The following is a 22,279-nucleotide window of genomic DNA, read 5'->3' on the forward strand; positions in this document are numbered from 1 at the left end:
TCCGCTTAAAAAAGAAACACTGTATTCAGCTGAAAAGATTATTATGGTATTATGAAAAGCATGCTCGCAAAAAAACAAGAAAAAAACGATGTTGAACATTTAAAAAACGTAGTGGCAATGTGCTGTTTTAAGAGCAAGTACAAAAATAAAAGCAGATCAAAATTTGAACGAATGCACTTTGTTGCCAGATATGTTAAGAAAAAATATTATCAGACACTTGATTACATTAGGTGTCCAGATTATAACAGCAATAATTTCCGCTATATCTGCTTTTCCTGCTCAGCCGTGATTGCCTTCCGTTTGAGTCGGTGCAGACTCCAATATTCCATTCTTCAGTGGTCTCTTTCTTCTTCGCTTGCGGGCATTTTTCACTACATGAAGCCTACCCGGCGCAGATTCTGCCTTCAATCCTACCTCATACACGCAGCTGTCTAGCCATGTCTGCATGCAAATGAGCGCAGCTCTCATGTCACGTGACCAGTGCACCTGCCAGCTCGGTCATCTCACGTGGTCTCAAGACGTCACCCCCTTGACTAACAATCTGCGCTCGGCCAGATCCGCGCCCATCTCCTAATGCACCTGCAAACTCGGCCATGTCACGTGACGTTCTGACGTCTAACGCCTCGAGCGTCAACCAATCAGCACTCGGTCATGTCACGTGATCCTGTGACGTTATCAATGGCTTGGTCAGAGTGGGAATTTTGCGACGAACTACACCGTGTTCTTCATGACTAGCCACATTTTTTTTTTTTTAGTGAAAGGCCTCTGATGACTTGGCAATACAAGCTAAAAAGGAGGGCATGACACCGACAGACATGGGGAATGAAACCGCACACAAGAAGAGAGAAGAAACAACATTAATCTTTACAACAATCTCATTGCATATTATGTGCCGATAACCAAAATAACTTCAAATAACTGTCTCAAAATGTAATAATTATCAGAAATCTGCAATGTTTTAACTTTCCCAAATGTAAATGGTGTACAATCGAAACGTTGGCGCTTTGCACTTACCCGACGACAAGTATGAAGCATAAAAGGAAATCAGGTGTTATACATGATCTAGCTGATGACAATGTACAGATTTATCGTCGTCGCGCGACTAATATGCTATGACCGTACGGCAAACGCGACCAAGCAAGGTAGGAGTGGGGATAGTGAACGATTCCAACAGCAATCCGTTGCCGTATCGCCGGTATGGCTGTATGACAGTTCTAATACTCATAATAAAGAGTGTTCATTTTTGCATTGAAAATAAAAAATAAATAATCTTAGCTTGATGACCTTTTGCACTGCCCTTGATACATTATCTCTTCTCATTCTCCCAGCGCGCTGCAGGTGTTTTTCGCAAGGAACTAGGTATGCAGACCCGGGGTGTCCTTCGTCTTCATACAGAGTGGGCATCAAAATGGCAGTCGCCATAGCAGACGACGCGGTTGTCTTCACCAAGCAGCGCAGCGTAGAAGAGCGCGCATTGAGGCACCACATCTTCTTGGTTTGATTACGCATATATAGGTATCAGATTGAATGCGAATATTCAAGTGTAGGGCGGGTACGTCAGAGCTAAAGCGCTTCGTTAAAGGTCAATGGAGCAGTTTCGAAGTTTCCTTTGAAGAGCAAGACGGGGGCTCGGGGGAGGTAACTAGAAGGGCCTCTCTGTGGTCAACCTTTCTCTGGGGAAATGGAATGTGGTAACACAAAGACAAAAAGAGAAGAAAAGAGGAGCACGCTCATAATTTGTCAAGAAAGCACGACGCTCTCAGCGATATCGTAACAGCACTTTGTCGGCATTCAGGACCATCGAGCGCTGTGGTCGTGGTTCGAGAATATTACCCTCCGTCAGAAGGAGAGGCTCAAGGTGGCCTAGAGAACTGTACTGTGTATGTTTAGTTGTTAAAAATAGGGCACCCAGGCAGTAGAAATGAAACGGTCTCCTTACATTCAGATACTTCACAAGTAGGGCTGTCGGCCACCTCCATCGGGAACGTTTATCGTGTTTTAGAGACGGCATCAAGTCGTAAATGGCCCAGCAAAGTTGCTCCGCGTCACGGTATGTTATGGGAAGGAAAACGGCACAGTCCATGGCCCAATGTCGTTTGAGGCAAGTTAATACGACAGTAGCCTTGTTAGTTAAAACATCTGAGTGCTTTCTTTCAACTACAGTCGGACGAGAAATATACTCCTAAATAGTTATAATTATCAGCATTTAGTGACAGCAAAAGATGCAAAATCTTTACACGCCTTCAGCTATTAATGCATATATAGATAGCACAGTCGTCGGCGCAAAGGCGTAACGGATGCATCTGTGAGTATTATAGCTGTCGGCGCAAAGACGTACAATAAACGACATCGCTTCGCTAGATAACTGATGTGTGTCAAGAAGGGCAGTAAGCCTAGAACCCACTTATGTAGCACACATGAAGTCACGTGAAAAGAATAGGAAGGTGCCATGTGAATAATGACACATTGCTTTGTACTTGAGAAGAAATCTTGTAACAAACAGAACACAGCTGGACAGTTAAGCTAAGAAAGGACGCATTTTGCACTAAGGTAACATGCGGAACAATTTCAGGCACCTTGCCGAAATCCAAAAAAAACAATACCACAATAAAATGCAGTGCCGAAGCATGTTTCCTGCATTGATATTCGATGTTAACATGGCTCTTCCCGAAATTGAGGCGTCACATACCCGTCCAAGCAGTGACGTCGACGTACAATATAATATCATTGCGGTTTGTATCTGCATACTTTTCTCACGTTTGCAGTCTCAATGATACGTTTTCAGCTAGACAGTAACCACGACAAAGATACCATTGTCTTAGCTCTAATGGCGACCGGTCTAAGGCGTTCAGTAAGTTGATACCGCTATTACCATTCAGATGCATGGCTTGTTTTTACATTGTTCTTAGACTCTTGAGAGTGCAAGGCGAACGAACGGTCGGTCTAATGCGTTTCGTAAGTTCGTTTCTCTATTACCTCTCAGGCACAATGTTTGTTGGGGCATTAATAACAACGAGCAAGCAAAGGCACGAGCACAAGCACTTAGCTCCAACCACGGCCAGCAACTGCACTGTCGCGTGGCAGCATATTAGATGGGGCTCCGTTGTCTGGCTACACTTTTACGGGATGGGCGAATGTTATTGGGGCGTAAACACGCGTCTGGCGCAGACACAGCGCAGACTATGCTAACAGCCTTATTCTTTATATTTTCCCAGTGGTCTGGGGTTTTCTGTAAGCACGGACTGTCAACACAGTTCGTCTCGACAGTTTACGCTTGCCTTAAGTGTTTACGTGTTCCGCTTATTTCCCGCACTTAAGTCGTAGTCCCGAGGCGTACTCAGTTTTAAAACACTTTCGACCAATTGGCCTTCCACAACACTGCGTTCCATTAAGTAGCGTACGCACTAACCCCATTTGCCATAACGCGCCTTGCGTCTAATTTTAAGCGTTTTATACGGTAGAACAGGGCGATGTTGCTAACCCGAGACACAGTATATTGTGTACGTTGCTCACTAGCCAGAAAGACGGCACTTTATCAGTGTCCTATATCGATATAATATACCTACTGATACCGAAGGCATCTGTCAATGGGCAGGATATTAATCAATCTACTTGGTTCATAGTGGAAATGCTATTTTGCGTACATTCAGGGTCCTATGCATGCTGATAAACCTTCTTCCTAAGAACTATGGCAGTCTTGTTTCTTTTGGCAAATGAGATGAAATCCCGTTAAAAATATGTAGTCACTAATAGTTGTCAGTTGCTTTGGAGATGTAAGCCAAAAAGGAATAAAACTACAGCATAATAATAATAATAATAATAATAATAATAATAATAATAATAATAATAATAATAATAATAATAATAATAATAATAATAATAATAATAATAATAATAATAATAATAATAATAATAATAATAATAATAATAATAATAATAATCAAATCAATCTTTATTTAATGTGCGCAGGAACAACCATGTGGTCTTTGTGCTGCAGCACAAATAAAAAAAAAACAAAAATGAAAAAGCACAAACATGTTTACACACACAGAGAGAACACAAAAAAAGAAATAAATAATACATGAAATCAAACAGACGAAAAGTATCACGGAAAGTAAGCAAACAATGAGTAGCATCACTTATATACACAGTGAGAGAATTTTTTAGCACATCGGGAAATAAAGAGAAAAAAAAAAACGGTAGATAGAAGAGAAAAAAAAACAACAACAAATAACTGACATTGATTATAGTAATATAGAAATATACATAAAATAAACAACACTTCCAGGCGCAACAAGTGCATGGTACTTAAAACACAGGCTAGAAATACAGAATAATACAATAAAGAAGTAAAATTGAACAAGGGGCAGTAAGATTAATAATAATAATAATAATAATAATAGTAATAATCATAATAATAATAATAATAATAATAATAATAATAATAATAATAATAATAATAATAATAATAATAATAATAATAATAATAATAATAATAATAATAATAATAATAATAATAATAATAATAATAATAATAATAATAATAATAAGTTCAGTTTATTTTTCAGTTTTGCTGGAAGGTTTCTTGGATAGAAGCTGCTAGAGCAGCTTGACTAAGTCCAGGAAACTGTTGCAGGGCATGGCATACACAGCAAGCGTGTCAACAGAAATGTAACAATGAAATAATACAAACATAATGACAATCTCACAATATACAACAGAGAAGAAACATCAGAAAGACTCACGTATAAAAGAAAAAGTTTCATACAAAAGCAATCTTCTATAGCAATCTTCTATTTTCTCTTATTTACCTTACAGCTATGTTTAACAGAGCTGTAAGGTAAATAAGAGAAGATAATAATAATAATAATAATAATAATAATTACCGCACTCGAAAAACAAAAAAAGAGTAATAATGCTGAGGACGCACAATGCGCAGCACGACGAATTGATAATTCAGCAAGAAAGTAAGGAAGGATAAAGAAAACCGGGGAACCTTCATGAGGGCAAAACTCGCAGGTTCTGTCTACGTGTAAAAATGTAAAACGCCATCGGAAATGAAAAAGAACCGGAAAGTTTTGCAGGAGTAATCCGGTTTTGTTTTTTTGTTTGGTAAATGGCACTGGAACCGTGAAGTATTCATTATGCGATCATGTTGTCCTGGTACGCTGAACTACATTAAGCTCAATAAGTACTGAGAGCAGTTCAGCACCAGAGCGCTCTATCATGCTGCCAAAACCTAATCCACAGAGACCAGTATTACTAAACACAAAAACAATGTTTTCTAAACTGCGACGTTAGCTCTTCTGCTGCGCCAAAAATACCCCGAAATCCTCACCAGCAAGCACTGGTAGGATTCAAATGACAGGCAGTTCCCCAGCACAACTTATCCGCAATAACATAAAAAAAATAAACGCCAACCATTTAGTGAATGAAAAATAGACAGCAAATTACAAGTTAAGTTCATAAGCATATATCACATATTTTTTTAACCCTGCGTACGTTATCCTAAATTGAAACTAAAATGTGTTTTATACCTGTGCATCGACCCTGCGCTTAACGTTTTCAGATTAGTTGAGCGAAGCTACAGCGCTCGCCAACTAAAACAATGAAATATATGCAGTTGAACATCAGTACATATCACAGTAATAATCTAAACTTTATGTTTTCGAGAAACATCACCGAAGTTTTACGAAGTTTTGCACCACTACTATCTTGTTTTGTTTCCTTTCGTGAAACATTTGAGCTCGATAACCAAAGTTGACATGCAACAGAAAACAAAATATGCCCATCTTTTTAATGACATTACGTATCATTCCATAAATTTTAGGCCTGGTTGTTTTTTAACATCTCACTTATTAGCGGATTTTGGTGTTACTTCTTTGTATTCTTTCCTTTTGTTCAAAAGCACGATCGTAACTCAGGCGTGCACCCGGCCAATTATTTAACACTATACTGCGCGACCGACGACTGGGCGGCGCTGCTTGAAAGCGCAGGAGATGACAAAGTAAGTGAGGGCAAATGCATGCCCACAATTCTTGCTGCTGCAGTGAGCCTCGTCTGCTAGGCTGTTCTGATTAGTGCGAAGCATCCCCTGCCACAACAAGCTGGTATGCATCAACGCCTCAGGAAGCTGCCACTGTTTGTTTTTCCGCTGCATGTAGTGCGGATATTACCTGTAATGAAGAACGCATATTTGGGATTAGCCCCTTCAAATACGCAATAGCTATTCGCTCTCGTTATTTCGGAACAAATTGTTGTCGAGGACATTTATAAATCGGCACATTGATTACTTCCAAAAGAAACCTCCTCGAGACAGCATACCCGCAAATGGAACTGGGTAATGCGTATTTTATTTAATTTCATTTCATTTATTGTACCCTCAAGGCTTTCGCGTTACAGAGGGCGTTCCTGTAACGTTCCTATTACTAGGGACGCTACAATCTTGAGCCAATCAAAGCCGCAAGCAATGCGCAGATCGAACTAGCGTTCTTGCAGCTCGTACACGAAATTTGATTCGAGAGGTTGCTTCCGACGGGGCAGAACAGCCAAGCAGACGACACTCGCTCAGGTAGCACGATTACGCCCCCCTGCTCGTTCCCTCTCCCTATTTCCGCTTTCGTTTTGCTCGACGCCGCTACACCGGCAGTTGACGGTCGCGCGTTATTAGTAAAGAATTGGCAGGGTGTAGATAAAAAGTGGGTAAGCTGAGTCCCGCATAAAAGTGTCGCTTTGTGTAATTTTGCGGCTGCAGCCGGCCACGTTTTGTAGCAGCATCGCGGAAGTTTCGAAGAAATGAAAGTTAAGCACCCTGTAACAAAGTAGAGTGGAAAAACTGGATGCAAACAGTGAGCGCTTGCCGCGATTGTGCTTATTTTCAGCTGTTTCGCCACTTCATTTTGCAGCAGGCCACTGTAGGGCCACGTCTTCGACACTACTTGATACGAATAAAAAACTACGTCACTATTAACGGGACGAAAACAAAATGAACCAAAGAAAATTTGCTGTAAAGATTAGAGGGTCAGTGCATAACTTAGTTGCACCTGAAAATGTGGTCATGTTGCACTTGGATCCAATGACTTTAAAAAACTCATGCGGCGCCAAATGATGAATAATATCGGCGTGCGACGGAGACAAGTGAACTTAAATCTTTCACAGCAGAGGTATCTAAATATGGCGGACATTAAGGAAGATTCCACTTTTCCGAGCAAGCGAAAAGAAATTCAGTCATGCATTCGTTTAAACTACGAACGCGCACAGAATTATCCGCATTACTGTGAATTAATTTACACTGTATATCTACCTTTTAAAAAGTGGAAAGCGTCCAAACCTTGCCGTGAACAAGTCGTGTATTTCCGCAACAAGGTCAATTTCCGACTAAGAATACATACTGAAGACGGTCAGTGAAAAAGATGAAACAGACCTGGTTATGGCTCAGTTTTAAGAATAGGAATATGTTTATGGCCTGCGTGGCAATAAAACTAAAGCTGGCAGTTAAATATTGCGCTTAGCTGTTGTTTGATTTAGTTCGTGTGATTTGACGTCTCAAAGCGACTCAGGCTATGAGAGAGGCCGTCGTCGAGCTCTCCGGAAATTTCGACCACTTGGGGTTCTTTAACGTGCACTGACTTCGTATAAAAGCGGGGCTGCCGAGGCCGGGATTCGATTCCGCATCCTTAGTGTCAGTAGTCGATCGCCGTAACCACTGCGCCACCCCAGCGGAGCTTAGCTGTTGTGTTCTACGGGAAACAACGCATATACTGATTCACTTATGCAATCCGCTTGGCATGGCCTTTTGATTCCATCTAAGAGTGCCACATATTCTAAATGTGTCAACTGTGCTGACTACACAAATACATAGTAGATAATTACATAAATACGTATAAATACTCATAATCGTCATCATCATCAGCCGGACTATACCCACTACTGGGCGAAGGCCTCTCCCATTTCCCCCCAATTAACCCGGTCTTGTGCTAGGTGAATCTACTAGATCCCTACCAACTTTTTAACCTCATCTACCCACCTAACTTTCATCCGCCCCCTGCTACACTTTCCTTCCGTATAAATAGTACGTCCCTTAATTCCCATTCGCCAAGTTTAAAACTTTGCGTCGCTGTTGACGCACGCGCGTAATGCTTAAAATTTTTCACTCACGCCGCCACCGACGACGTCGAATTTTCTGCTCCATGGGAACATTTGCGGTTGCGCAAAATATGAAATACGAATTATTAACTACGTTCTCTCAACGCGTCTTCTTTGCAGTTTTTAAAGTAAACAATACCTGCCTTCGTACACCTGTGCGATTTCAGGAGCGCTTATTTCACTTTGGCTAATGCTGTTTACTTGCATTTGTATTATTTTGCAAGCGGTGCGAAAATATTTTTGGTACCCAATATTGTGTAAATTGTGTGCGTCTGATATTAAGACATACGAACTATGTTTATTACCTATATACTAAAATCCTAACGTTATACATTTAATATGTCGGAGATAAACTACAGTCAACAGCATACGCTAGACAATTCTACTGAGAACAGCAGACGTTTTGTTTATGAGTAGCTCTAGCAATTAAAGCGCTTTAAACTATACTGCCATGCTTCTTTGATGTGCTGTAATTTTGTCGCATTATATTCGATTGTGGTATAACCGTATTCATTACCACCGTTATTGGCACGAACATTGGTCTAATGTACTTCCTTAACAGAATAAGTCAGAGCTCACAAATAAACATATCTCGTGCGGATAGTATTATAACGGCATCAGTGGAAAGATATGTCAGTGTCACGTTCTGTACAATGAAAGAGAATAATTCTGGATGCATTTGATTGTACTTACCGACAACATAGCAACAAAGTTCGAAGTGTAATTGCACCAACCACCAAGCACAGCTATCGATCTGTCGATCCCATGGATTGTTTACATCACAGAGAGGTACGTCACTGCCGTCCGAACACTAGCCGTGGCATTACAACGGTAAATATAGCTGCAAACGTATCGTGAAAGACATTCGTTCGTGTACGATACCCCAGACTTTTGGCGATCAATAGAGGGGAACACGATTCTTCTGTTACGTGCATCAGTTAAATGATCAACAATCATTCTAATGTGTGTGTTTTTTTTTAAATGACTAAGATGATTTTACCTTGTCATCTTAAGTCTGGAATAGAAGCATGCAATTTAAAAAGTACTCGGAATGGCAGACATGTTCGCCCAGCACAACGCAACACAAAGCATGATCACGGAACAGAAATGCTGCATTCAAAAATAAATTAATTGTATCGGGTCATAAGCATGACAATGACGTCGTCAGAATGCACAAATCATACCGACGTTGTGCACCGGTCGTACAGGCAATCTCTTCAAATAAATTTCAATTAAATTTCAATTTCAATTAAAGAGTCCCCCAGTCGTTCCTGAAGTCACTAAGTTCACGAATAGTTTACGCATCAGAATCAACACTATGGGCAGGTGTGTTTTTTTTTTAATAGAGGTCGGGATCAGTGTTAACAATAATACAATTTCAGTTTAGAAACTACTTGATCCCTTGTGGGCTCCGCACACTATTCATTTTTTCTTCAATTTCCTGCGATTTCACCACCTAAAACCTGTGCAAACCTCAGCGCTACTTAAACTTAACGGCATAACCTTTGTGTTCACGTGTGCGGAACGACTCAGTAATAATACTCATTTGGCCCTTCTTAGTCCCCACTAAATAGGCATGACTTAACAACCGATTTCTTAGCACTCACTGAAAATCTCGGACAATACAGGACGAATTTAAGACGGCGGGGATTTAAGCAGACAACACTGTCATGTTTTTGTGGCGATGACTTCAAAAGTTATGCATGGTATATGTTTATCGGATTGTATTTTGCAAAAGGTGTGACTAGCATTGACATGCCCATGAAATATAGCAGGTGCCGTTATTGCTCTGGTTATTATAGTTACTAAATATCCAGCTCTCTTTATAGCTAAGGTAATTTCGATAATCTAAAAGCATTAGGTGCGAAAAACGCATGCGCAGTAAGCGAATATAGCTAGCACAGAGGAAAGTAAAAAATTATTTGCATGCGAAACCGAGGCGAAACGTTTTGTACGCGTGACATGCCTTTGAATATGATCTCAAGGACAAATATTCTACCAAACGAGTGTACCAACAAGGATCATATATATGGACTTGACATTCCTTTCTTTAGACATATTATGATGCTAGGAACTAGACTGGAAAAAAATACTAATCACTCTCTCATAGCCTATAATGAATAACACTTTTCTTCATTAGATTAAAATATTGGCCTGCAAAGAAGGGTTTCCTATTTTGTCTTTGTTTTTTTTTTTTTCTCCATTTCGGCAAGCCGTTTCTCATGATCTATTAGTATGGCCCCAACAGCAGACTTGGCATTCATCCTTGCAGCCATATTTGAAAACAAATATGGTTACACACTTATTTATTTTACTGACACTTCTCGTTTGCAATATTCATAGTTGAGAAATGGTTTTCCGCACATTTTTTCCCTTGAAGCAGCCGTAGGCATTAATTTTGTCTAAACCTAGAACTTAAAAGCAGAGTATATTTTTCTTTAAGAAATATGGATTTAATTCGATTCTAATTGTTGCATGACGTCTTGACGTCTGGGATATGCATTCAAAAGTAGGTAAATTAATCTACAAACTGTACAGCGCCTTCTTTCATTTAACTGCATTTCAACCTTGTATATTACTTTTCTTAATTACGGTATGTTGTGTCAGGTGCTCCAGGACAGACCTTTCTCCGCGACATACATTTTACTATGCAGCCCACATAGCGCTCGAACTTTTTATCACGCTAACTTGTATTGCAGCGCGAACCACAAGAAGGGACGACGGCAGACAGAGTGAAAAGAGCGCTGTATTCACACACGCATTCATTGATAAATACAATCAGCTCATAATCACACGTCAGATATCCGAGCTCTTCGCATTTCAAGTATGACTGCCGCTAAATTTCATTTTCTGCGTAAATCTCGTCTTCACGCTGTAGTTCTGCCCATGTCCCAAAATACCGTCACACTGTCTGAGAACGCAGTAGAATATTTTAAATTTCGCATGTTCCCCACCAAGCTGCAGGCAACACTTTTCTCGCAGCCACGGCCGTTCGCGGGCCGAACGAGGAAAGGGGACCTTGTCACATCCCCTCCATTGAGACCGATACATGCGGGGAAAGGCTTTGGTTTTGATTTGCGGCTTGTACGGGGGTTGATGGCGCGAGGGAAGCGGCGACGTGAATACTTACACTCAGGCCAGCAGCAGCAGGGGCCGTCGCCATCCAATGGCATAGACGTCCACGCTCGCTGGTGACCTGTCGTTCCCGGCGTTGTTCCCATGGCAACATTGATCGCGAGGGAGAGAGGGACGCCTGGATCATCGCTCGAGTCGCTTGTCTGGCCACCGAGGACCCTCACCGCCGTCGCTGCCACGGCCACACTTTTCCCATTTCCCGCTCGCACCCTTCGCTCTCTTTCCCAATCCCTTCCCTCCACCAGCCCCGTCGAGTTTAGGGAGGAAGGGGGTGAGCAAACACTATCGTATGACTCGTTTCCGTCTCTGTACGGGATGATTTGCTCGCGGGGCCCCCGCCGATAGTTCGGACAACGTGCTCGTATCCCCCGCTTAGCGGCTTTCTCGCCAGAAGGGATTTTAGCACGCCCGAGCACTGCCATGAGCCGCGATCTCCAGCGGCGAGGATGAATTGTGAAAAGGGCTGGAAGGCTTGGGCCCGCCGGGCTAATTCTTCCTCCGCGGACCACCGATTAAACGCTTGTCGGCGTAGGCTTTCTCTGGGAAGAACCGATCTCCCTACTTCTCCCGAAGAGGGTGCCACTCGAGCCGTGACGCTAGGGGAACTCCCGGTGAATCCGTTTTTCGGCCCCTCCCACGCGAAGACCCAGTTCTCGCTCGCCACGGTTCCGGCTGCTTTCCTTTCTTTGTCATTGGCGCCCTCGATCTGATCGAGCGCTCTCCGTGATGCAGCGCTTTAAGCACTTAGGCATTCCGCGCGTGTGGGAGCACCCGGGAGCAAACGTGATCAAGGACGACGGAACTCTTGTTTACGATTGTCTGGATGACGCGGTTCATTTGGTGCGAACTTGAGAACACGCCCAAATGGCTTTCTATGTAGAGAGAGAAAGAACGAAGCAGAGTAATTAATGAAAGAAAATGGAGTCAGAGTCATAAACCTGATTGCACAACGCCTGTTAGGATTAAGGACAATGTGACAATGTGCATTTATATATATATATATATATATATATATATATATATATATATATATATATATATATATATATATATATATATATATATATATATATATATATATATATATATATATATATATATATATATATAAATGTGTGTGTGCCCCTTGTGAAAGGATGTAGAGCTGCAACGAGCAGCACGCAGATACAGAAACAGGACAGGCGCAACTTGCAACTTTTAATCCGATTATTCACAGCAGATGGAAGGGAAAATAATGCATAGGAATCGAGAGAGAAGGAACCAAAAACATGGACGCGAGGGATACACAATCTGAACTGCACACAAAGTCTAGACACGCACAATCTATAATAATGAAAGGGAGTTTTTAGATAGTATTCTCTTAAAGTATTCTCGAGGCTGAGTCTCGTGGAACTTGAAATACCATATACTCTTTGGCTGTGTTTTTCTTCTTAATTCTTGATTTTCGTCCCTTGCCACTGATAGTGGCAGCTCAGCCTGGCGACGTTATTCTCTATTCTGCGCCACCAAGAACACAGGGTTTGGCTAGCTACAGCTGAAGACACAAAATTGTGTTGAACATGACAAAGGAACTGGCAACCCTCAAAGTGGCATGCACGAAGTGCGTATTAACTTTGTGAAATGCTCTGAAAATGTGCACTTTGTATGAACCGCGCCTTAAGGGAAGGGAAGAAGGTGGAATTGAAAGTGGAGAGAGAGAAAGGAGAGCCGGTAGTAGAAAGCTACGGAGAAATTTCGACCACCTGGTAATCTTTAACGTGCGCTGACATCGCACAGCAAACGAAGTTGCGTCCGTGTGCTGTGCGATGTCAGCGCATGTTAAAGATCGCCAGGTGATCGAAATTTCTCCGTAGCCCTCCACTACGGCTCTCCTTTCTTTCTTTCCACTTTCAATCCCACCTTCTTCCCTTCCCTTACGGCGCGGTTCTGGTGTCCACCGAACAAGTGTGACAGATACTGCGCCTTTCGTTTCCTGTGAGCCAATTATTATTATTATTATTATTATTATTATTATTATTATTAATTTCGACATTATAAGGTGGGCAACAAATGCTAGCAGACATCTCAAATTTCTGCAGACATGAAATTCAGGGAGGCGTTCTCTATTTCTTTTCTTCTCCACCTAAGGGCGTTTTCGGCCTCTTTTCCGCGATCGCTGTCTAATGCCTAATACCGGCGCAGTTGAGCAGTAGAGAGTAGTTCTTCTCAGGTATTAAATGCACATCGCACTCCAGATTCCTAAGACGCGTCATAGCTCTCGAATGGCTTAGACTCAACGCTTGCAGTACTACCTGCGCTGAGAACATCACCGTTATCCATGCATTGTTCAGTCTTGCGTCGACGGCCTGCAGTTTAAGGCCTGTGCTAACCAGTAACCAGGATAGAAGAGCTGCGCGCTAGCGTGGGTTCGTATTCCGCGAAAAGTTATTAGAATGCTTTCTATGAAAAAGAACTGAACAAGGGCGAATTGGGTACGCCTCAGTTCGCAGAAACGTTTCGACAAGTGGACTTGTCTTCAGTCCACTTGTCGAAACGTTTCTGTGAACTGAGGCGTACCCCATTTACCCTTGTTCAGTTCTTTTTCATACCATGCAGACCATCTTCTTCCTTTCGTTCTACCTAGAATGCTTTCTGTGTCATATAATAATTAATTGCCCATTCATGTTCTTTCTTAGCAGCTAGTATCAACATATTAGCATTTCTTATCCATGTTTCTAACTGTGCGCGCACAGGACCTGTCTTTTCTGGCTGTTATTTCTTCATTCGAGCCGAGGCCCCTATGACGCGGTGCGCGGATGTTTGTTCAAGCTGCTGACGTAGCAATCCAAGAGCGCAAACCACACGCTAGCCTCAGCAAAACTGTTTACCTGTATCGGGAGTTGTCATCGCAATGAAGACATCGTATTTTGGGCAATATACTGCAAGAATAGTTATTCCTCTATACGAACAGATCTGAGTGCTCGTCCATAGTGTTGCAACATTTCATGAAAGCAATATTCGACCAGAGAGCTGTCATACATAACATTCTTTAGATAGTGCCCCTTTTTTTACCCAAATGATCAAGACCTCTGGCTGCATAATTGCTCTAAATGGCGTATGCTTCCATGTTTTTATTATTTGGCATTAAATCAAGAAAGTCGGCATATTTTGCTAATACTTAATAATAAGCCTTGTACAAAACGCTTGATTTTCGTGGTAGCAACGTAACGTAAGTGCAGATGCTGCTTCCAATGAAAGCGAAGTTTTCTCATACGAAAACGCAGCAACATATAACGGCCGAATGATCTAAACTAAGACGTGTCTGAGTAAAACAAGCACATGGGAGCGCTTACATTAGACAAGCCGAATTTAGTCTTGAACATCGGCAGTCTTTTTTTTTTTCTTTTCCACGTAATGGCACACACGGGAACTCCGACCTAACCCTCGCTGTTCGAGCTCGAACCAATCCCGCCGGTGCCATCCGCCAAGACCGCACCTCGGGACGCCCCTCCTCGGGCATTTCCCGTTGGGCTTCGTGCCGCTTTCGGGGTGCAATAATCGCATTAGAAGCGGTAGGCTGGCAGTTTCTTCCACTTTTCCTCGGCCAGAGAATGTGCCGTCAGCCGCCCTCTTAGTCTATACTCTACACAGTGCGGGCACTTCGACGAGCCGGCTCGGCTTGCTCTGCAGATTCCACGTAGCGTTAAAGGGCACTCACGCATCGAACCGAACTTCGGAAGGGAATAAACCAAAGCGCTAAAAGACAGCCAGCGGGATACCAGATGAGCAGTTTTCTGTATTACGCCACTTAGCATCTCCTCTACGGAGAGTATCGCTGTAATGCATGTAACGACAAGACCGAACATGGGTAACATTTTGGAACGGGCCGGTGTTGAGATAGTGTCGCTCGAACACTGCAGTCACTGAGCCATGCGCGGAACCGCCACGTGGCATGCGTCCGTTCATGATTGCTGCAGCACAGCCGATACTGATGGCCACAAACTCTTTGTAGAAATATCGTGGCAGCAGCTTACATAAGACATGTTTGTAATTTTATGTCTCACTTTAAGACTTGAGTCTTTTTCCTACACGCTATCAGCAGTTCCACAAAGTGTTCAAGCTCATTACCACTCCTGATATTCGCATGCGCCTTAATTTCATGTGGCTAAAACGTTTCAAGGCACGTTTGGAACAGTTTAAAATAAAAGGATCATGAAAATTACTAGAAAGAAACTATCAAAAGTTTCTTAAATACCTGCAAAAGTTTTTCCGCTCGTTCAATTTGGGAATTCGTCTACGGCCGCTACATTCTAATAAAACATTGGTGAGCACTTGCAAAGTACATGGAGTGCGCTTTCTGCGATTGTTGTGCTGCGATGCAATTTTCTTTGATCACACTAAGACAAAATTTGGGAACTCAAAAACTATTATCACTCCCGATGACTGCAAGGCTCCCTATAAGGCTCCCTAAAGAAAAATTAAGAGACTACTTACATACCCCTAATGCCTGCCTTTGATCCAACAGCCCTGCTGGTCGCGTAAGTCTTTTGAGGCCCTTTACAAGTGATGTGGTTTGATTCGGTCGTGAGTGCCATAAAAATCGGGGATACAGTATACAAAGAGAGCCAACGGCCTTTGACACCAAGGATAGCATAGGGGATTTTTTTTTTTTGTTACATGTATCAGGGTGAAATTATAATATTCTCGTGCATTCATGATTACGCCTCTTACCGGTGCAAGTAGTGTTTTTTTTTTCTTTCTAGTCACCTATCGCCGTGATTCCTTATATGATTTTCCTGGTTGGCTCCGGTCGTATGTATCTCATAATGAGACCCTCAATTTCCCTACATTAAAGTTAAGGAGACAAGCTGCGGCTTTAAGAGTACGGCGCAACAACGTTAAAGGCTTCCAACATCGGCTCCCCATGCGGTTCCAGGTTAGCATACACGCTTTCTTACTAATAATTCAATCACTGTCTTAAACCAATGTCTTAATTCTGCCTCCGCTATAGCACGCATACTTAGCAGCACACAGTCGCAAGCTGTCACATTATGTGAAAGACAATATGACCATACTTGATAGCTTCTGCCAACTCTCCTACGTCACAAGGTACTATGACGTCACATAACTCGTCGACCACTGAGTGCCCAGCGATGGCACTCGCCAGCTACTGCATTCCTGAAGCCTTCTTGCCAATTTTCGCTCATTAAGTCGACAACACCGACGATGGATTTCTAAGAGAGGTCTTTAAAGCTATCGTTTTAAAAAAGCTCAAGGGATGGTGATATAAAAAAAAAAAAAAAAAAAAAAAAGGACGTGCTTGGTTTGGTTTGGCTTGGTTTGGTTTGCGGGGTTTAACGTCACAAAGCGACTAAGGCTATGAGAGACGCCGTAGTGGAGGACTCCGGAAATTTTGACCATCTGGGGTTTTTTAACATACACTGACATCACACAGCACACGGACGGCACTCCGTTTCGCCTCCATCGCAACGCAGCCGCCGAGGTCGGCTTCGAACCCGGGTACTCCGGCACAGTGGTCGGGCGTCCTACCACTTCACCACCCCGACGGGCATTTCTCCCGTGTCAGCCCCCCTCTCACCTTGCCAATTCGCATTCTATACACCATCGAATGACGCAAATAGCAAAGCTTTTTATTAGAGAAGGTGGATGCGTCTACGAAGGTAAGAACAACGCAAATAGCGCTTCTAAAAGAGAGGGCCTGTTATAGTGATTATCAGATGTGGTCACTTTACCAAGAGCTAACAAGCGCAAAAGACGTAATGAGGCAGGAAGAATGAGAGGAAACGAAGCGTGGAGCAGTAAAAACCGGCGTATTAGATACCTGAAAATGTTTTATTTGGTGCCTCCACAAAAGCTCCATTATTGCAACTATAGAATTAATTTAGCAAAGGTGGCATTTTATAGCGCGTTCTTCTCAACTGCCATTTTTGTACTAACGCTGCTTAGGCTGTCAAATTATTCTCAGTTGCAGGTGCTGCCAGTTGGCCTCGTTTCGCATTATTGCTAGCGAAAGCGGTATCTACGTAATAGTACCAATTTAAGCTCTCTGCATACCTTTAGTGTCCATGAAGTGATCAGGAAGTAGCACGCCCTATCTGCAAGACTTAAAAGCTAAGATTGACGCGAAAAAAAGCATTAACTTTCATCTGGCTTTATTTGTATTCCAGGCAACCAGTACGTACTGGAGGAAACACCCGCAGCGTAGATCCTGGTAGATATCCACAAATTCATGTAAAGCCTTGAATATAAATCAGCTGAGTTTTAAAAGTGCGCCAAAGACGTATCGTTGATGCAATGACTTTCTCTCTTTCTTACATGGTAAGCTTCCAACATTTCCCGTCTCTTAGCTTCACAACTCCTGTCCAGAATATTTATCTGTCGTGATCATGGGTCACAATTTTTTCTGCGGAAGCAGTTCTGAGATAAATCTATCTCTTTATTGATGGCTCAACTTACTGGGGTCACTTTTGAAAAAATGGCTAGTGCTACTGGGAACCTCGACATCGCTTACCATAGCCAAGTTGTTTTCCTGTTGCTTTCTGTTCATCATGGTAATTGTGGACTTCAAGTCTTGACAAAATTCATTTTCCAGCCAAAACTCTTCAAGCCGTGCTGCTAGGCAGTCGGCATTACGTACGTAGGTGGTTGCAAGCTTGACGTTGTCAAGATCGTTTCATGCTCCATGCTGCTCAACTTCACGTTGAACTTCGCTCTTACATCACGCGCCAAAGGATTGTAGCACAGGGGTTGTTTGAGAGACTCTACATAGGCCAGACTAGGCGCCGCATCAATTGCCGTGCAGAAGACAATTTACGCTTTCCATGCGGTAAACATTCTGGGCCGAAGGCGCGAAGAGTATTTGAAGCTTACCTCACAAGAACTGGAGTAAATGAGCAAGCTTAAACGAGTTGGTGTATCTTGAACAGGTATCGTGAATGGATGTTTTTAGCGGCAGTAATCCATGTAGTGCTGCTGACTTCGACAGCAAATGAAGCCCGATTAAAGCTTGCGCTTGTTTTGTCTTCAGCTTTGCTTTTACTTTGTCTTTGTCTTTCGTGGGTGCTACATACTTCTTTAAAACGTAAACAATCTAGTCCCTCTGTAAGTTCATGAAGCTTTCGGAGAAGCAGGGTTAGTGTGGTTTCAACTCCGTCGGAACGAAACAGGCTTAAAGATCGTAGAGACACGTAACTGTACTTGAAGACGGTGTAACACACCTCTTCGATGCGCTTGCTATTTAAACAGCCGCATTGGCCAGTACAGATTGTTCAACCATGAAAACATCCTGTCGCACAGCGCATAGGTCTGTATCCACAGGGACTTCAAGTGCAGAGACATCTTCCTTCTCATTTTTCGTTTCTCACTTGCGCGTGCCTCCTATACTTGAAGTGACCAGAAAACCTTCGGCCGAAAACAGTTCCGAGAAAAAGCAGTCGGCGACTTTCTTCTTGTCCATTTGCTACGCTAGTGTTTGTGTACGCAGGCCTGTGTTGCTAAGAGCAAGAGCTTCGAGCGAAATATATATATATATATATATATATATATATATATACCTCTCCTTACTACTTCCTCTTTTACGAACCTTGTAGGAGACCTCGAGGACTTCCTCAATATACTTATTGTCGCTCGGCAAGATTGAGACCAAGGAAGCCGTCAAGTATTGCGCGCCGCGAAGGGGCTGAGTTTGACAAATAACTTCTTGTCACGTTTCCTTTTTTTTTTTTTTTTTTTGCTATTGCCCGCTTGCTTTCACTTTCACGGACAAAAAGAAAGACATTGCCACTGTAGTCCTTTCTCTGTCAGTGAATTGTTCAACAATGCGGCCAAAGGAGAAATAAAATAAGGGAAACTAGTGGCTTTACCGAACAAAAAGGGGAAGAAAGAGAGTGGAATGCAAGGCTCGGACAAGTGATATTTCAAATATCTGCTGCTTATATTAAAAAAGAGAGAGCGAAAAAAAAGCATGAAAGATATGATTTACGACATCAATTAAAAAAAAAGTAATATGCGAGTCTGCCATCGAATTATTTAGAGCACCAAGGTAACGAAACCGGCATCTTGTAAGGAGCAGTGTTAATGCCATGTTAAGCGGAGGTCATTAGCAGGGTTAGCTTAAAACCGCTTGCTATAGATTCACCAGAATGCCATGGCGCTACATAGAAACTTCCCCAACGGTTCATGACATGGGAGAACTTCCAAATAAAGAGAGCAGCAGCACTCAAGCTTCATACAACTCTTGTTGAAATGTCCAGCCTTCATGAATGTCCCGGTTGCGGGAAGAAGGGTCGTGCATTAAAAACAAACCGTGCCATAACCAGCTTGTAGCAGAATCCCCCTTGCAAGTCATGTACATGTGGACTGAACGCTCGTTTCAGACGCTTTGTAATCTCGCTGCTGTCCTCGACGTGTCCGCGCAGCAAGAGCCGCGAGGAAGGTCGAGCGGCAGCGGACGTTGAAAGGCCAGAGGGGCACAATGTGTGTACGTTCACCGCGACCGCCGGCGCGAGATGAGAAGAGCAAGCAGCAGGCAGTCGCGGTCGAGCCAACAATGGCCTCGAGAGACGAGCGGCGGCGTTAATTAATTGGATGACCACAATCAGGCGTCGCGGCAAAGCAAAAGGACGGTGCCGCGAGCGTTGTGCCGCCGACGCGACGGGCGCGGTGTGCGGCCAGTGCTGATGCGCGGGCGGTGCGCAACTCACGGTGCGCGAACCATGAGCCCGTTGATGATGGGAAGTGATGGCCTGGGCAGCGCATCAGGGCGTCAGCAGAATGACATCGGTTACAAGAAGACGACGAAGACGATATGAGCCGCGTACACTCGAGCCGCACAATTTCGAGCTTTAAACAAAAGCGCCAATTATCGGTGTTCATAAAGCAGCTGAATGGTTGTTCTTTTAGTGAAGACCCTGCCGCGAATTCGGGCGAAGATTTCTTAGGGCGCTGCTGACAATGACCTCGAACATTTCTCAGCACCGTAATGAGCCCAAGTTTAACAGATTAGTAGGCCATCTAAAGTATATATATATCACATCAAGAATAAGAATATTCCTAAGCGCCTGCACAAGTTGATAGCAGCACTTCAGCTGTGCTGTGCGAAGCAAGCATGGATTATGTGCGGAAAAAACATGGGTGAAATGTGACACCTTCGCGATATCGTATTTTTATCTCTATGGCGCCCGTGCACGCGTTTCTAACTTACATTTGAGCATGGTTGTTTGAACACAGCAGCCGCAATGAGGCACAACGTGTGCGGCTCGCGCCCTACACGGACATGATCGGGTCTGCTCAGTTTTCTTTGCTACAAACTAGGGGCACGAAAAGCCGTTGTTAGGTTATGATGTTTTTATTGTTATTTTGTAGTTTTGTGAACCCTTCGGAGATGGCGGGGACAGAAATTTTCTATTGTCAATGCCGAACAGGTGCGCCCAAATGTATTTATCGTTTTATTTGGGTTCTCGAGTACCTACCTAACCTTACCCAAAATTGGTCATTTTTTGCTTTTTAGAAGGGTTGGAAGTGAGTAAGACTCCCCACTACAATTTCTGTGACTTCTGAAGCATAAAATTTCGGCTTGATTATTCTGAAGTCGTTGCTCTAACAAGTTGTGTCTATTGTTTATTTCTCTGGCGTGTATGTATTAATACAGCGGCAGATATGTCATGAAACTCAGTGTTTCACAACGAGGTTTCCTACAGCTTCTCCCATGCCCAACCCTACAGAATCCCTTGCAAAGTAAATTTAGTAACTGCCTATTTGTAGGAAAACCCGCAACTTCTATGTTTGCTCGTGAAAAAAAGAGCAAGGACTTTCAGATCCAGCGCCTATCGAGGTATTGGAGTCTTGAGCCCGAACCAACGATACACCTTGAATAAAACAGCTCACATGTCGAAGCTTAGCTGTACCGATACACTACTGCAACGACAAAAGCATAGCTCTTGTGATGGGGATTGTGAGGAAATAAAGAACGGTGCTTGTCTCATTCAAGGGGTAGTCGTCAACTTCAACGCAAATGGAGCCGTGAAGAGGACGGAAGATAGGGAAACACAGAAATAAGTGTCGATATATAAAACGCATGTTTCTCTTATCTTGAAGAACCTGGAATCATTAGTGTATCTCGATAAGGCTGCACTAGCGAGTTCAGAGAGGACCACGAGAAAATAATGCGTTACATGCAAAGAATTGTCGCGCGTGACAGTAATTAGCACTTTCACTTTAGCTTACGAAAAATGCAAACGTACATCTGTTATTCGCTGATTGCAATATAAGTTTTGAAGACGCCTGCAGGTTTGTATACATCCAAATGCAAATGTGACTTTTATGGCTATACCTGTGTGCGCACGCTTACTTCAGCGCTGGTAAATAAATTTGTACGTACTTTTCATTCTTATATACGGTAGTTCCATTAACAGCTTTCTGTATGACATGCGCCTGTATTTCTGGGGCGCTTCTAATTCTTTGCTCTAACTAAAACTAAAACAACGGTCAATAAGTGTGTTAAATGTACGTAGAAGTCAGCTTATCTGAATGCGAAGAACTGGCAGGTTTGAAAATATTTCTGAAAACCGTGCCTTCTGTCTTATGACACCTCCGGGCCTTCCTGTCCCTGTGGTTTTCAAACTAGGCTTCCAGAACTCTTCATGCCCGTCCGCGTCCATCCCGGTCTCCCGAGATAGACCGCCCATGAAAGGACTAGTTTCCTAGCCTTTGGGGCAGTCTGGAGGGCGGGGCCGAAAATTATTTTTGTAAATACTCCTTTTCTTTTCGATAAAGCAAAAAGGCATTCGCTTAGCCCGCAGACAAAGCAGAGAAGTGTCTAAGAGCGTGGAGAAAGAAGCTCCACATGACACAAACTGCGGCGGCAAACGGGCCGTGGTTGTAAAAAACAATTTCAATGAGCTGGGCGAGACTCCTCGGGGGGCGCCCATTTTACGGTCCCGGCCGTAAGCACGATGAAATAAAGAACCGAAAGGAAAGCAGCCAGGGTTGATGAAAGAAC

Source organism: Amblyomma maculatum, chromosome 2, assembly GCF_055883805.1.
Source record: "Amblyomma maculatum isolate TAMU_Amacu chromosome 2, ASM5588380v1, whole genome shotgun sequence".
NCBI lineage: Eukaryota > Metazoa > Arthropoda > Arachnida > Ixodida > Ixodidae > Amblyomma > Amblyomma maculatum.